The sequence below is a fragment of the Oryctolagus cuniculus genome, chromosome 1, assembly GCF_051225735.1.
Source record: "Oryctolagus cuniculus isolate XC-2025 breed Fujian yellow rabbit chromosome 1, ASM5122573v1, whole genome shotgun sequence".
NCBI classification, from domain to species: domain Eukaryota; kingdom Metazoa; phylum Chordata; class Mammalia; order Lagomorpha; family Leporidae; genus Oryctolagus; species Oryctolagus cuniculus.
Window position 1 is genome coordinate 189213648 of NC_142867.1, and position 16184 is coordinate 189229831.

Sequence of the window (16184 nt, forward strand, 5' to 3'; positions counted from 1 at the left end):
TTAAAAAAAAAAAAACTAAAAACTTCCATGTAGTTTTTTAAAAAGGAGCAGCATCTTAATAGTAAGCTTCTTTCAAAGCATTGAGGGAGTTATAAAATGGAAATGTACAATCCCTAGTATTTTTATATTTTTTTTTGAAGGAAATATTTGAGAGGCAGAGAGAAAGAGCAGGCTCCTACTTGCTGGTAAACTCTCTAAACACTTGCAAAGGCCAAGACTGGGCCAGGGCTGAAGCCAGGATCTGGGAACTGAATCTGGCTCTTCCAGATGGGTGGCAGGAACCCAGTCACTTGAGCCATCACTGCTGCTTCCCACAATCCACATTATCAGGAAGCTGGAACCAGGACCTTAACCTAAGTGCTCTGATGTGGGATGAATTCATTTTAAGAACTATGCTAAACACCTGCTGCTACAATCCCTAATATTGTCATGAAAATAGACTAATTTATATAATATTTACATATTTTATGTAATCTTTTATGATCTGTACATTATTAAATGACTACAAGCGAAAAATGAGAAAAGTAAGTTTGTAAAATATATGGGAATGTAAATGCTCTTCAAGGTCATGTAATGAAACATAGACAGTTTATTTCATCTCAGTCATAACATTTTGCTATTTAACTGCATTTCAATTTTTTAAATTTTATTCAGATGCTTCTTTAAAAGATCGTAAGGCAGCATAAATTACAAAGCATTATAATGAATGAATAAGGAAAAGATAGACAATCAAATAGAAAAATGGGTAAAATACTTGAACAGGTACACCACAAAAGAGAATCCCAAATAGTCACTAGCTATATGAAAAGGTAGCAAACTTAATTGGCCATTGTGGAAATGGCAATTGTAACACCAAGACAGTAATATACATAAATCTTCAGATGGCTAAAATGGAAAAAATATACATTATTAGGTTTCTGCCAAATGTGTATCATCTAGTATATTTTGGATAATATGATCCAGCAGTTATCATTCTAGATAGATAGCTATTATAACTTCATTCTGTACCCTATGCCATGTAAAAGAATGTTCACAGCAAAGTCAATAGTAATATCTTAGGTGGAAACTGCTCAAATGCCCGCCCACCAGATGTCATATTAATACAATGAAGTACATAGCAATAAAAACAAAGGAAGTCCCACATGTAAGAATATAAGTGGATCTCACAAATATAATATTAAGCTAAAGAGATCAGACACAAGCTACTTTGAATGAATCTGTTTATACATGGAACTTCAAAAAGTCCATGGGGGATGGACATTTGGTATAGCAGTTAAGTGGCTGCCTGATTTCAGGCCCAGGTACTCTCTCTCAGATTCAGCTTCCTGCTAATGCACTCATTGGCAGGAAGTCATTAGCAAGTCAGCAGATGATGGCTCCAGTACTTGGGTATCTCCAGCCATGTGGGAGATCTGGATTAAGTTCCAGGTTCCTGGCCCAGCCATTGCTATTGTAGGCATTTGGGGAAGTGAAGCAGCAGATGGATGATCTCTGTCTCTGACTCTGTGTGTGTGTGTGTGTGTGTGCACTTTCTGTGTCACTCTACCTTTCAAATAAAATGAAATAAATTTTAATGAAATTTTAAAAGCATATTAATAAAATTTAAATTTTCTAAAAGTTTATGAAAAACAGGATGAAAAGATAATTTTATTTTGGTGCAAAAAATGCGAAATCCATGCATACTATTTTCATAATTTGCATTTCTATGGCTTTTTAAAAAGTGATTTTCATTTCATTTGAAAGGCATATGTGTGTGTGTGTGAAAGAGAGAGGCATTTTCAAATACACATAACTCAAACTAGGTAACAACAATCCCAGGAGCCTGGAATTCAATCCAGATCTTCCATGTGGGTGGAAGTGACCCATGTACTTGAGGCATCGTCTGCTGCCTTTCAGGATGTCCATTAGCAGGAAACTAGAATCAGAAGTGTAACTGGAACTCAAACCCAGTCATTCTGATATGGGACGTGATCATCCAACGTGGCCTTTTTCTTTTTTTTTTTTTTCTTTTTTTTTTTCTTTCTTTTTTTTTTTTTTTGACAGGCAGAGTGGACAGTGAGAGAGAAAGACAGAAAGAAAGGTCTTCCTTTGCCGTTGGTTCATCCTCCAATGGCCGCCGCGGCTGGCATGCTGCAGCCGGCGCACCACGCTGATGCAATGGCAGGAGCCAGGTACTTCTCCTGGTCTCCCATGGGGTGCAGGGTCCAAGGACTTGGGCCACCCTCCACTGCACTCCCGGGCCACAGCACAGAGCTGGCCTGGAAGAGGGGCAACCGGGTCAACGTGGTCTTAGCCACTGTGCCCAATGCTACTCCCCCCATGAATTTTTAAATATTTCTTTATATAAAGTTAAAAACCAGATAAACTTAATCTGTTTCAGAAGTAAGAATCACAGTTAATTCTGCCAAGGGCAGTGACAGGGTCTGTAAGCGCCCCTCCTCTCTCCAGTCTAGCTTCCTGCCAATGCACACCATGGGTGGCAGCAGGTGATGACTCAAGTACTTGAGTCCCGACCCATGTGGGATACTGGGATTCAAGTCCGGGCTTCTGCCTTCAGCCTAACCCAGACCTGGACATTGTGGGCATTTGGGAAGTAAGCCATTAGATGGGGTATCTCTCTCTGTCTCTCCATTTCTATCTCTGTGGAAGGAAGGAAGGAAGGAAGGAAGGAAGGAAGGAAGGAAGGAAGGGAGGGAGGGAGGGAGGGGAGAGAAAGAGAGGAAGGGAGGAAGGAGAAAAAAAGAAAAAGAAAGAAAAGAAGAAAGAAAAAATTTTAAAATGACACAAGAATGAATCTCTTAAAAATAGTTCCTTTTTGAGGTGCTGGTTATGTTCTATTTTTTAATCTGAGAATTAGTAATACAGATGTTTTCATTTAAAAATTTATCAAGCCACAACATGATTGGAGAGAAGAAAAGTTACCATCAATGACATAATTACATTAAAAAGTAATTGTTCTAAGTGCCTAGAGGAAGATTTACACCGGGGAGGTATCTAGCAATGTATTTAAAAATTATATTTTTGAAAAATTTATATGACTAATGTGAATGGGGGTAATTTATATGAATAATGTCTTAGTCTGATTTGTGCTGCTGTAACAGAAGACCACAGATGGCAACTTATAAAGAACAGAAATATTTTTCTCACAGTTCTGGCAGCTGGGAAGTCTAAGATCAGAGCACTGGCATCATTGAAGTGGCTAAGGCCATTTTGAGAATGCAGTTATCAAGGAAGCTGAGGCCGGTGCCGTGGCTCACTTGGCTAATCCTCTGCCTGTGGTGCTGGCACACCGGGTTCTAGTCCTGGTTGGGGCGCTGGAATCTGTCCCTGTTGCTTCTCTTCCAGTCCAGCTCTCTACTGTGGCCCGAGAAGGCAGTGGAGGATGGCCCAAGTGCTTGGGCCCTGCACCTGCATGGGAGACCAGGAGGAAGTACCTGGCTCCTGGCTTTGGATTCGGATTCATGCTGCGCATGCGCCAGGTCATAGCGGCCATTTGGGCGGTGAACTAAAAGAAGGAAGACCTTTGACCTTTCTCTCGGCCTCTGTCTCTCTCACTGTCTAAATCTGCCTGTCAAAAAAAAAAAAAAGGAAGTTGAGTTGGACACATTCAGTTTGTAGCAAAAGTAATAAATTTGTGTGGCTACAGTCATGTTCATGTATAGTTACACTCTCTGTTACCATCTTTCTATAGAAATGACTTCCAGGAATACTGAGGCCCATGGACATTGTCAGAGCTCATTAGAACCAGAGATGCTAGGGAGAAAATAAAATTTCTGTAACCCTCAGGAATGGAAATATGCAGTTAGCAGAAGAACAAAGTTTGAATACTGAGATTAAAAACTGTTTTATGGAAAATGCTTCCAAACATTAAATGAATGAAATTATGAGTGGAATTAATTATCTTTGAAGGTATCTCAACTAAATGGAGCCCAGTCCTGTCAGAAATGTACTTTCCAAGGCAGAATACATAATTATAAAAACAATATATTTTCTGTGGGAATCAGACAAAGTAGAACTTATCAGTATTCTTGTGTTTATAAGGAACAAACTTTTGGCAGTGCTAAAAACAGTGAACAAGTCTATGTGCAGTATCCTATATTTTATGTATCTGGGCTATCAATAATAGAGACAGACTTTGATCAAGCATGGTAGAGAAAGACTGGTTTATCTCTCTATTCTTTCAATAGAAAATGCTATTATAAAATTGTTGTTGAAGAGACAAAGAGAATAGAACCTAAAAATTTGGGGAAAACTAATAAAAACACATCTTTGCTCCCTAGATTTTGATATCTAACATTTACGTTTGTCATTTTAAGATTTCTAATCTCATCATAATTATTATTTTTGTGTCTTTTTGTATTTTCAATTTTGAACTTTTATCCTCCTACAAAAGAACACCCCTAAATTGTATCATATTCCGACACCATACAATCCAAATCTACATCTGTAGTTGACACTCTCCTTATTTGCTTAACTCTAAAACATTTTAGTTATCTTTTCTTCTACTATGGTTTCTCAGACAAGTATCTCTATCTACAATCAATGTGACCATATAAATAAACTAAAAGTTTATTAACAGTTACTGTAGACAGATGCCAGAGGAGTGAGGGACATATAATGAAAATTAACTTCAAATTAATAGTGCTTATACAGAGGATATTGATACAACTGTCTGGGAAGGGCATGGCCTATACAAAGTGTCAGACAATTCAACCTCACTGAGCAGCAAAGACTCCTTCTCCCAGGACACCCTGGATTTCCTCTAGTGGAGGAGTTACGAGCCAGTAACTTGACACAGAACGATCCTTGGTTAAAGTCCTATTCAGATCTTACTAGTTGTATGTCAGCATGAGTAAATTCTCAAGCTCCAATTACCTCACATATAAATAGACATGGCAATGGAATTAAATTTGAGAAACCTTGGGGAAAGAGATAGTTGACTCAAATTTATGAGCTCTGGAAAAGAGCAAATCTTTCACAATGCCTTCTGTCTTGTTTCCTCTTTACATGCAAATATTATTGCAAAATGCTTAGTTCAATATATAGAATATAAAATTATTCAAGCTTATTATATATTATCTAGTGGAATTATTTAAAATATACTTAAAATATAAGATAGAACAAAGTGATTTCAAAAATATTTTAAATTATTCATATTGTAAAATAATTATGTGGTTCATAATTTGATACCACATAAAATCAATAATTAATACTAATTACTTTATTATTATTAATCAACGAAAATCTTTTTTTTCGGCTTCAGGTTGAGCCCTGAAATGTCACAAACTACAGGTAATGTCCAAAGTTTGCCTATATTTCTTGTCTTTATTTTAAATTCCCAAATCAAGTAATGCAGTATTAAAATGAAGTTTTCAATTTTTCCTAACATTATTTGAATAATAGGATTAAAAAGAAAAAAACAGAAATAATGATAAACGTATGCTAACTAAATGGGACATGAAGAAAACCATGATTTACAAATGGTTCCAAACAAAATTAAAATTAAACATGACAGTTGAATCTGAAGTCCTCAATTGCTAGTCCAAGTCTTAGAGGCCGTGAGCCAGTTGCTAAAGTCCTCTGACACCGCTCCCCCGCCCCCGGCAATCTAAATCCTGTGGTGACCTCTTCAACCCCCTGTGCACTGTCCTCCAGGACACAGCCTCACTTTTATTTCTGATGCTGAGGAAACGTGTAAAAAGCTTCACAGTGGCAAGGTGGCAAGTGTCCTGGATTCCAATAGAACAGGCACTCCCCAAGCTTCTCTCCAAGGAATGAGAGCAGCCGGGGATCTGTGCACACCCTCAGTCCCACATTCCTCCAGGAAAATGCACAGATGAAGCCTGTGAGAAACGTTTCTTTTTCAGCATGAGGCTTTTTTTTTAACATCTTCTCTATTGAAAGTCATTCCTCCTTGAAAGTAAGCAATCAAAATGCAACAATATGGGGCTCAGGCTGTGGTGGGTAAAGCCACGGCCTGCAGTGCCAGCATCCCATATGCTGCTCCACTTCCGATTCAGCTCTCTGCTATGGCCTGGGAAAGCAGAAGAAGAGGCCCACGCCCTTGGGCTTCAGATCAGTGCACTTGTAGCCCTTGCGGCCATCTGGGGAGTGAACCAGTGGATAGAAGACCTCGCTCTCTTTCTCCCTGCCTCTCCTTATCTCTCTGTGTAACTGAGACTTTTAAGTCAAATAAATAAATCTTTTACAAAGCAACAATATAAGAATTATAGAGTTTAAGACTTCATTTAAAAAACTCAATCTATTTATTTCCTATCTAAAAGTACTAACAATTTCCATCCTCTCTCCTTCTCTCTCATTCCCCATAGAAGAAAACAAGAAAAGGGAAATCGTCTTATCAGATGAAACTTGTTTCATACTTAATAACTCTTCTTTAAAATTTTTAAAATTTATTTGAAAGGCAGAAAAACAGCTGGAGAGGGAGAGAGAGAGAGACAGAGCTCCCATTCATAGTTTACTTCCCAGATTCTTGCAATGTCAGGAACTAGGGCTGAGGCTTGGCCAGGACCAAGCTTGGCTGCCTCCCAGGGTCTACATTAGCAGGAACGTTCAGGTCAGGAGCCACAGGGAAGTATTGAACCCAGGTACTCTGGTGTGAGACTCAAGCATCTTAGCCACTAGGCCTAAGGCCCAAGCATCCTTACAACAACTCTTGAATGTATGTATTGTTATAGTTCAGGACAGGATGTCCAAGAACAAGGCACAAACCAAACTAAGACACACCCAACACTTGTGTGTGTGTGTATGTGTGTAGTTAGAATCAAAAGCAGATGATGGGTTTCCCCCTATTTGAGGGAACAAAAATGCAGGAAAGACAGACTTGCCAGCTCTGAGGTTTCCTGGCTCATCCCAATGATTACTACTACTATGTATTTTTAAATATTTATTTATTCAAAAGCAAACTAATAGAGAGAGAAAGAGGGAGAATCTTTCATGCACTGGTTCACTCTTTTAAATTTCTGCCACAGCGGATATGTCTGTCCTTCATGCACTGGTTCACTCCCCCACATTTCTGCCATAGCAAGGTTTTGGTCAGGTAGAAGCCAGGAGCCTAGAACTCCAATGAGGTCTCCCACCTGGGTTGCAGGAACTCAGATACTTGAGCCATCAAGTGTTGCCTCTTAGGTGCAACAGTAGCAGGAAGCTGGATGGGAAGCAGAGGAGGACTTGAGCCAGGCACTTCAACATGGGATGCAGGCATACTAAGTGGATGAATCCACTGTGTCACCACGTCTGTCCCAGTGACTAGTGTTTACATCAACTACTATGTTTCCAGAATTATTCTAAGGGAACTACGTATACCATCTCATTAAAATGTTCACCAACAATGCTAGGTGGTCCGTATTGTTTTCCTTTTCTACACTTCTTAGGTCAGGATTTTCAGGCTCAAAGGTTATAAAGCTTCTTCGAGGTTACATTAGTAGTCAGTAGCTGAGAAAAGAGAATAAATCTAATGTTCTAAAGTCTTAACATTTAACCATTATGCACACACTAGCTGTTATTGGCAGCATTTGTCACTTGACAAATGAAGAAATTCAGGACATGGGAGGTTAGAAATCTTCCTAAGATCATAAAGATGACTAATGGAGGGAAAAGGCTATTCTGACCCCAATTCTGATGTTTTACCTACTGCTTTCAATTTTGGTTTCATATATATAGGACCTCAGGTCACTCATTTACCTCTCCTGAGAATCTTGATTTTCCCCATAGAACAGGGAATTTATTACTTTCTCTGTAACCCACAGAAAGTGCCTAACAAAGTATAAAAGGCCATAGAGAAGTAAACACTTTTCTTTGTTGTTAAAACTAACCTCGTCTTCCATGTTACCAAGCATGATTTAGGATCATGGAAGAGAATCCTATAGCAACATTAGAACTCTGCTCCTGATTGACAAATACATATTCTCGAATTTCCCTGAAGGAATCTCGAATAGAATGTAGACTTTTTTTTTCCTCTTCCAGTTTTTGCTTCTTATAAAACTCTAGAATTTTTCATCTTCAAGGATTTCAACTATACTCTACATTTAAATCTAAAACTAATTAACCTTACCATTTTAGTAAAAGTATAACATTTTATGTGATGCCCAGTCTCCCCATTGAGTCCAATGATCCTCTCTTCTTGGAGGATCTTAGAAGACTAGGTTTGTAAAAGACACTGCACTTCTACCCTGGGTGCTCTCTCTACCTCTTGGATCACCCAGGACTACCCAGGTGCCAAGTCGTGAGACAGAATTCAAAAACAATGTCACAAGGAGCTGAAGCTTCCTGTCAAATTCTGAGGGAAATCTGAAGTAAATCTTCCAGACCAGTTAAGTCATTGGAGGACTGCAGTGGTAGCTGACAGCCTGCTTGTTTTATTTTATGCAGGCAAGGTAATATCTCCAACTTTGATAGGCTTTCTCCTAGTCACTGAAAAATTTTCTTCTCTTTCCAGGAGAAGGAGTATGTTAATATTTCTGAAACTGGCACATGCTGAATTGACTAGATTCCTGGGTTTCCAATATTAAGGGAGTGGGGAAAAGAGGAGGAGGGAAAGAGACATTTTGATGGTAGATAATAGAATTTTATAGGTGTCAATACTTGGCTAACATAGTAAATAACCCAAAAATCTTAGGGGATAAAGATCCTAAAGACTTGAAAAAAATAAATATAATGGCATGCAGGTTGTGAGCGTGGGTACAAGGACGTTGGTGGGAGTGCTACAGAGAATATGCAAGTTTGTACAGTTACAAGAGCCTGGATGAGAAGGAGAAGGAGGAGAAACAGCATGAAACTTCTCTCCAAAGTTTAAAATCATAAGGAAGGAGAACTTTAACTTAACACTTTCCCAAAGAGATGATCTGAATTAAGTGCAGGGCTGGGAAGGCAGAGGGAAACCAAAAATTTGTCTTGGTCTTTATGGATTTTCTACATTTTAATGCAAATTTTCCTTTGTTTTTGCCTGTTGTGCAAGACAAGATGTGAATGAGGCTCCAAATGCCCCCTCTCTGAGGGCAACTTGTCATTGTACTAGTCCTGGAGTGGTAGTAGCTACTACTGCCCTTTCATGGACCCTAGATTGCAATTAGTCCATTTAGATGCAGAACTGCTCCCTGCTGATTCTCATTTTCACTGAGCTAGCACCTCTTATGGGTGGTTCCCTCTGTCTTCTCTGCACTGGCTTTCAGCCACTCTTTCTTGATTTTCAAACAAACACAGCACCCAGCATCATTTACTCAAGCTGTATGAACACAGTAGACTTTACTAAACACAGTGATGCCAGAGGTTTGCAGCAGCAAATTTCTTTAAGCTAAAATATGAGATTACCTGACATTTGCAGTGATTCACTCTGACTCAGACCAATTCCCCGTCTCCGTCTTTATCCTCCCTGCCTTGTCTCTTGGCCCAATTTCTTTTCCCTGCCCACCAACACAGCAACTCCAGAATAATTGATTCCACAATTCAGTTCCCTGTAGCTATAGTCTGAAATGTAGTTACAGATCTATTTTTACATGCTTAAAACTCAGACAGATTAATGTGTTCTGTTGAACAATGTGCAGCCCATTATATAGACGTCACACATGCTTAGCCCCATGGGTATAACTTGTGTCATCTCCTGTCCGGCTCTTCGAGATTAGAAGCAGCAACAGCAAGTCTTCCATTGATTTGTTGGTCTCCTCTAATGTCCACAGATGAGGGAGTGGGATTATTATTTATTGACATAGAAATTTTTATCTCTTAGACTTGATCTTCAATTCTGGGTCATTAGGGGAAAGCTATTAGAAGTACATGAAGCCCACACAACATGGCTACTCCAATCTAATTCTGGGTTGAACACAATGTTTTCCTAGACATGATCTCATCTTATCCTCACAATAAGCCATGACACTGAAGGGACAGGTAATGTATCAGGGAGAATCAGCTCAGAACACTGAAAACAAGAGAGAATTTAATGGCAAGGTTTAACTAGGTGTATAGTTGCTAACTATTGAAAGGTATAGAAATGAAACTAAAGTTTCACAAAGGTAGATACGTCATACAGAATCTACTGACTAATCCCTAGAGCTGAAGGAACAATCAGAATGAATTGAAGTTATTAGAATTCAGAGGACAGGTATTGGTTTATTTTAAATTAATTAACTAATTAAATATAAAGAGAACAGTTTTAATGCAGTTCATAGATATAATTATAAGAACATAATGATACTTCCCTCCTTTCCTCTGTCTCTCCTTCCTTTCTACTCTTTCTCCTTCCTTCCTTCCTGCCTGCCTTTCTTCATGCCTTTTTTATTTACTTCTTTCTTTTTAAATTTTTGAGATAAAATTTTTAATTTATATAATAGACAAAGGCTTAATTTTTTGCTTTTTAAAAACCAAAAAGACCAAAACTTTGCATGAATACAGGCAAGGGCTATAAAGAATAATCAAATGAATGGATGTCCACTTCACTCAGGTACAATAAATTTTAAAATTAATCACAGTTTTTATTCAAAATAAATAAATTTCATGTATTTCATATGTACAGGTTTAGGAACATAGTGATACTTCCCACCCTACCCTTCCTCCCACCCATGCTCCCACCATTCTTTTATCCTCTCTTATTCCCTCTTTTAATTATTACAATGATCGACTTTCAGTTTACTTTTTACTCATAAGATTAACTCTACAGTCTTAACTATTTGACAAAGATATAAAACAAAGTTGAACAGAACTATATCTGCAGAAATACTGATCCATAAAGGCATATGTATAGGCATATATTGTTTCCTTTTTATTTTAAAAATTATTTTCCTTTTCAACTGTAGCACCACATACAAGGAAGGACACGTGGTATTTGTGCTTCTGTGTCTGACTTACTTCACTCAACATGATGCCTTGCAGTTGTACTCATTTTGATACAAATGGTAGAATCTCATTCTTTTACACAGCTAAATAATATTTCAGTATATATATATACACACATACATACATCATATTTTCTTTATTCATTCATCTGATGATGGATACTTTGGTTGATTCCACATTTTAGCTAATATTAACAGTGCCACTATAGACACAGTGGTGCAGGTATCATTTTTATACATGTCCATGTCTTTTGAGTATACGCCCAGTAGCGTTGTTGGATTATATGGCAAGTCTATTTCTAATTCTTTTAAGAAATCTCCATACTGTTTCCACAGTGGCTACAGTAAAATATAGTCTCACTGAGAGTATAACAAAGTTCATCTTTCTCTGCATACTGGTCAGTATTTGCTTTCTGTCTTTTGGATAATAGCCATTGTGACAGGAATGAGGTGATATTTCTTTGATTTTTTGATTTCCCTGGTGGCTTGAGATGTTGAGCATTTCTTCAAGTATTCATTGGCCATTTGCATTTTTGTTTAAAAAAATCCAAGCTCTGACAAATTTCATTAGAGAAAAAAAATCTAGTGATTTACTTTTTGCCAGTCTGCTCTGGCATGCTTCTAATATCATAATCTTCTGCATCAATGATAGAAACAGTGCATACTCTTTAGTATTGTCTGCATGCTGTTCCCAATTCTATATTATTGCCACTGTAGTGATGGGCACCAGTTTTGGCCAACATGGCATAATACTCTATTTCAGAATTCTTCAAACCTGGTCATTTGTTGGCGAGGGTGAGCGGTTTCAGTTTGCCTTGTCTGATCATCTTCAGAGACTGTTTCTATCCCAGCAGGTACTTTCTGCTCTTCATAACAAGCTGGAGCCCAGAGTTAAAAAACTGCAGCAACTTTTTCATTTTCTTTGCAGCACCATCTTCTTGTCTTAGATGCCGGCTGACCAATTACAGCCACATAGATGACCAGAAAGGCAAGTACTCGCTACTGAGATTCTGTGCCCATTTCTTCACTAGATTTGTTGCTGTTGTTGAATTTTTTGAGTTGCAGGTATATTCTGGATACTAATTCATTTTTGGATAAGTAGCTTTTATATATTGTTCCCATTGGGTCAGCTGTCTCCTCACTCTATTAATTATTTCTTTTGATGTGTAGAGGCTTATGAGTCTGATATAATCCCATTTGTCTAGTGTTGCCTTTGTTTCCAGAGCTTTGAAAGTCTTATCCAAGAAGTCATCACCTACACCAATTTATTTAATTGTTTCACCTATATTTTCTTCCAGTAACTTCATAGTCTCAGGTCTTAAATGTAGGTTTTTGATTACTCTTGAGTTAATGTTTGTATATGGTAAGAGGTAGGTATCTAATTTCCTTCTTCTGCAAAAAATACATCCAGTCATTGAAGAGACTATACCTTTTCTATTGTATGGTCTGGGCATTTTGTCAAAAATCAATTACTTGTATGGAGGTGGATTATTTGCTCTGCATTCTATTCTGTTCCATTGATCTGTGTGTTGGTTTTTGTTAGAGTACCACACTGTTTTGATAACTATAGCTTTGTAGTATGCTTTGAAGTCAGGTATTATGAGGCCTCCTGCTTGATTTCTCCCCCTCAAGATCACTTTGATTATTCTAGGTCTTTTGTGATTCTAGACGAATTTTAAGATTTTTTTTTCTAATTCTGCAAAGTATGTCCTTGGCATTTTGATAGGAATTACACTGAAACTGTTGATTGTGGGACTTATCCCTGGTATGCAGGGATGGTTCAACATTTGCAAATCAATAAATGTGATACATCACAGTAAAAAACTGAAGAAGAAAAACTCTATGGTTATCTCAAAGATGCAAAGAAAGCATTTGGTGATATACAACATCCTTTCATGATGGTATAGAAGAACCATTCCTCAATACAGTTGAGGCAGTTTATGACAAACCAATGGCCACCATCTTATTGAATGGAGGAAAGCTGGAAGAAGTCCCATTAAGGTCCAGAACCAGACAAGGATGCTCATTATCATCATTGCAATTTAATATGGTCCTGGAAGTTTCAGCCAGAGCCATTAGGCAAGAAAAAGAAATCAAAAGGATACAAATTAGAAAGGAAGAAGTCAAACTATTCCTATTTGCAGATGACATGATTCTATACATAGCAGGAACCAAAAGACTCTGTTAAGAAACTATTGGAACTCTCAAAAGAGCTTGATAAAATGGCAGAACATAAAATTTATGCACAAAATTCAATAGTCTTTGTATGCACAGAAAATGCCATGGCTGAGAAAGAACTTCTAAGATAAATCCCATTCACAATAACTACAAAAAAGTTAAATATGTTGGACTAAATTTAACCAAGGAAGTCAAAGAGATCTTTACAAGAAAATTACCAAGACTAAAGAAAGAAATAAAGAAGATAAAAACATGGAAAAATCTTCTTTATTCATGGATTGGAAAAATTAATATCATCAAAATGCTCATAATACTAAAAACAGTTTACAGATTCAATATGATCCTGATCAAAATACCAATGGCATTCTTCTCAGATCTAGAAAAAAACAATGCTAAAATTCACATGGAAACACAAGAGACCCCAAATAACTAAAGCAATTTTAAACAACAACAAAAAGCTGGAGGCCTCACAAAAGCAGATTTCAAGATATACCACAGGAAAGTTATAATCAAAACTGCCTGAAACTTGGAAAAAATAGACTGCAGACCAATGGAACAGAATAGAAACTCCAGAAATCAATCCACGCAACTACAATCAACTTATCTTTGTCAAAGGAACTAAAATCAATGCTTGGAATAAGGACAGTCTCTTCAATAAATGGTGCTGGGAAAACTGGATCTCTGTGTACAGAAGTATGAAACAAGTCTCCTACCTACACCTTACACAAAAATCCACTCAAAATGAATCAAGGACCTAAATCTACCACCTGATATCACCAAATTTCTAGAGAACATTGAGGAAACTCAACAAGACATTGGAAAAAGGAAAGAATTCTCAGAAAAGACCCTAGAAGGAGAGGCAATCAAAGCCAAAATCGACAAATGGAATTACATCAAGTTGAGAAGCTTCTGCATTGCAAAAACAAACAAAAACAACAACAAACGCAACAGCTTAGGAAAGTGAAGAGGCAACTGACAGAATGGGAGAACATACTTACAAACTATGCAATTAATAAAGGATTGCTATCCAGAGTCTATGAAGAACTTAGAAAATTCAATAACAACAACAAAACAAACAATCCAGTTAAGTGCCTGGCTCCTGGCTTCGGATCGGCGCAGCGCACCGGCCGTAGCAGCCATTTGGTGGGTGAACCAATGGAAGGAAGACCTTTCTCTCTCTCTCTCTCTCTCACTGTCTAACTCTGCCTGTCAAGAAAAAAGAAAAAAAAGAAAAGAAAGAAAAGAAAACTACCAGACAGTAGTGGTGAATTCTCTGTTCTTGATTACCTGGGAAACATCTCATTTCTTCTTAGCTTGTAAGGGACAGCCTCACTGGATGTAATAGTCTTGGCTGGAAGTGGTATTTATGTATTTATATTTATTTTTGTTAAGACTTTGAATATATCATCGCAGTCTCTTCTGGCCTGTGGGGTGTCTGCTTAGAAGTATTCTGCTAGTCTAATTATTTGTCTGCTGTATGTAACTGGATGTTTGTCTTTTCTATTTTTAGGATTCTCTCCTTGTCCTCAACTCTTGACAATTTGACTACAGTAAGCCTTGGAGAAAATCTTTTTTGGTTGTGTTTTCTTGGGGACCTTTGAGTTTCCTGTATCTGGATGTTCCTGTCTGCTTCAAGTCTTGGGACTTTTTCTTTCTTTTCTTTTCTTTTTTCTTTTTTGACAGGTAGAGTTAGACAGAGAGAGAGACAGAGACAGAGAGAAAGGTCTTCCTTCCATTGGTTCACCCCCCAAATGGCCGCCACGCCAGCACTGTGCTGATCCGAAGCCAGGAGCCAGGTGCTTCTCCTGGTCTCCCATGCGGGTGCAGGGCCCAAGCACCTGGGCCATCCTCCACTGCCTTCCTGGGCCACAGCAGAGAGCTGGACTGGAAGAGGAACAACCAGGACAGAACTGGCACCCCAACCGGGACTAGAACCCGGTGTGCTGGCACCGCAGGTGGAGGATTAGCCTAGTGAGCCGCGGCACTGGCTGGAACCTTTTTCAACTATTATGTAATTTAGCATGTTCTTTGTTTTTTTCTTTTTGTTTTTTGTTTTTCCCTTTTTTTTCTCCTCTCCTTCAGGAATCCTTATAAAAAGAATACTTTGTTGTTTAATGGTCTCCCATATTTTGCATAGACTTTCTTCATTCTTTTAAATTATTTTCTAGTTATTTTTGCCCGATGGATTACTTTAAAAATCTTGTCCTTCAGATCAGAAATTTATTCCTCCACTTGGTCTATTCTGCTGTTGCCGTTCTCAATCATATTTTTTACTTCATGATTGAAGTTTCCATCTCCAAAGTTTTTATGTCATTCCTTTTAATGATTTCTACCTCCTTAGTGAATTTTTCATTCATTTCACCTATTGATTCCTCATTTCTTTAAGATTTCCATTTGTATTATTTTGCACTACATTGAGTTTCCTTACAATCATTTTTTTCTGAATTCTATTTATAACATTTCACTGATTTCTACCAGTTCTGGATCTAATTTTAAAAAACTATTGTATGTTTTTGTAGGTATCATGCTACTTTGCTTCTTCATGCTTCCTGGGTGTCTACATTGACATCTTTGGATCTGGTATAATAATGCCTTTTTATTTATGGAGTAGGTTTTAGTGGAAAAGAGTTTATGGTTTAGATCAAATTCATAGTGTCACTTGGCTTGTTGCTTTGACTTTGATTCTAGGTGAGCCTAGAAGTGATTTATTTTGCTGTAATCAATGTCAGCTATTACTATAAGTGATAAAGCGGTCTAGTCTACAGCAGTTAGTAGTGGTATAAATGTGACTTTGAGATGAACGTGTGCTTTCTAGTGTCCCCAGAGAATTTGGTGTCAGTTACACTAGGGATTATGATGACCTAATCCTCAGTCTTGTTGAAGGACACAAAGTGAACTGTTACTTGTCCCACTAGCAAGCCTAAGTGGTGCTGTGACTTGTGTCACCAATAGCCGTGGCTCTAGGACTGCATGATGTAAATGGGCTCCTACCCACATTCTGCTAGGACAGTGCCACTGATACTTGGACTCATAAGACCAAAAGTTCTAGTCCAGGACTGGGTGATATGAACTAAACTCTGTTCTAGTCTTACAGTGTGATTATAAGGTATACAAGACATTTTGCACCAGCAAATATGGGCCTGGAGGTCTGGAATGCAAGCA

At 38.0% G+C, this 16184-nt stretch overlaps 1 pseudogene; it reads right to left on the reverse strand.

The window, feature by feature from the left end:
- Nucleotides 1-11434: 11434 nt before the first annotated feature.
- LOC149128792 (large ribosomal subunit protein eL30 pseudogene) lies at nt 11435-11767 on the reverse strand (annotated as a pseudogene).
- Between the last annotated feature and the right edge of the window lie 4417 nt (nt 11768-16184).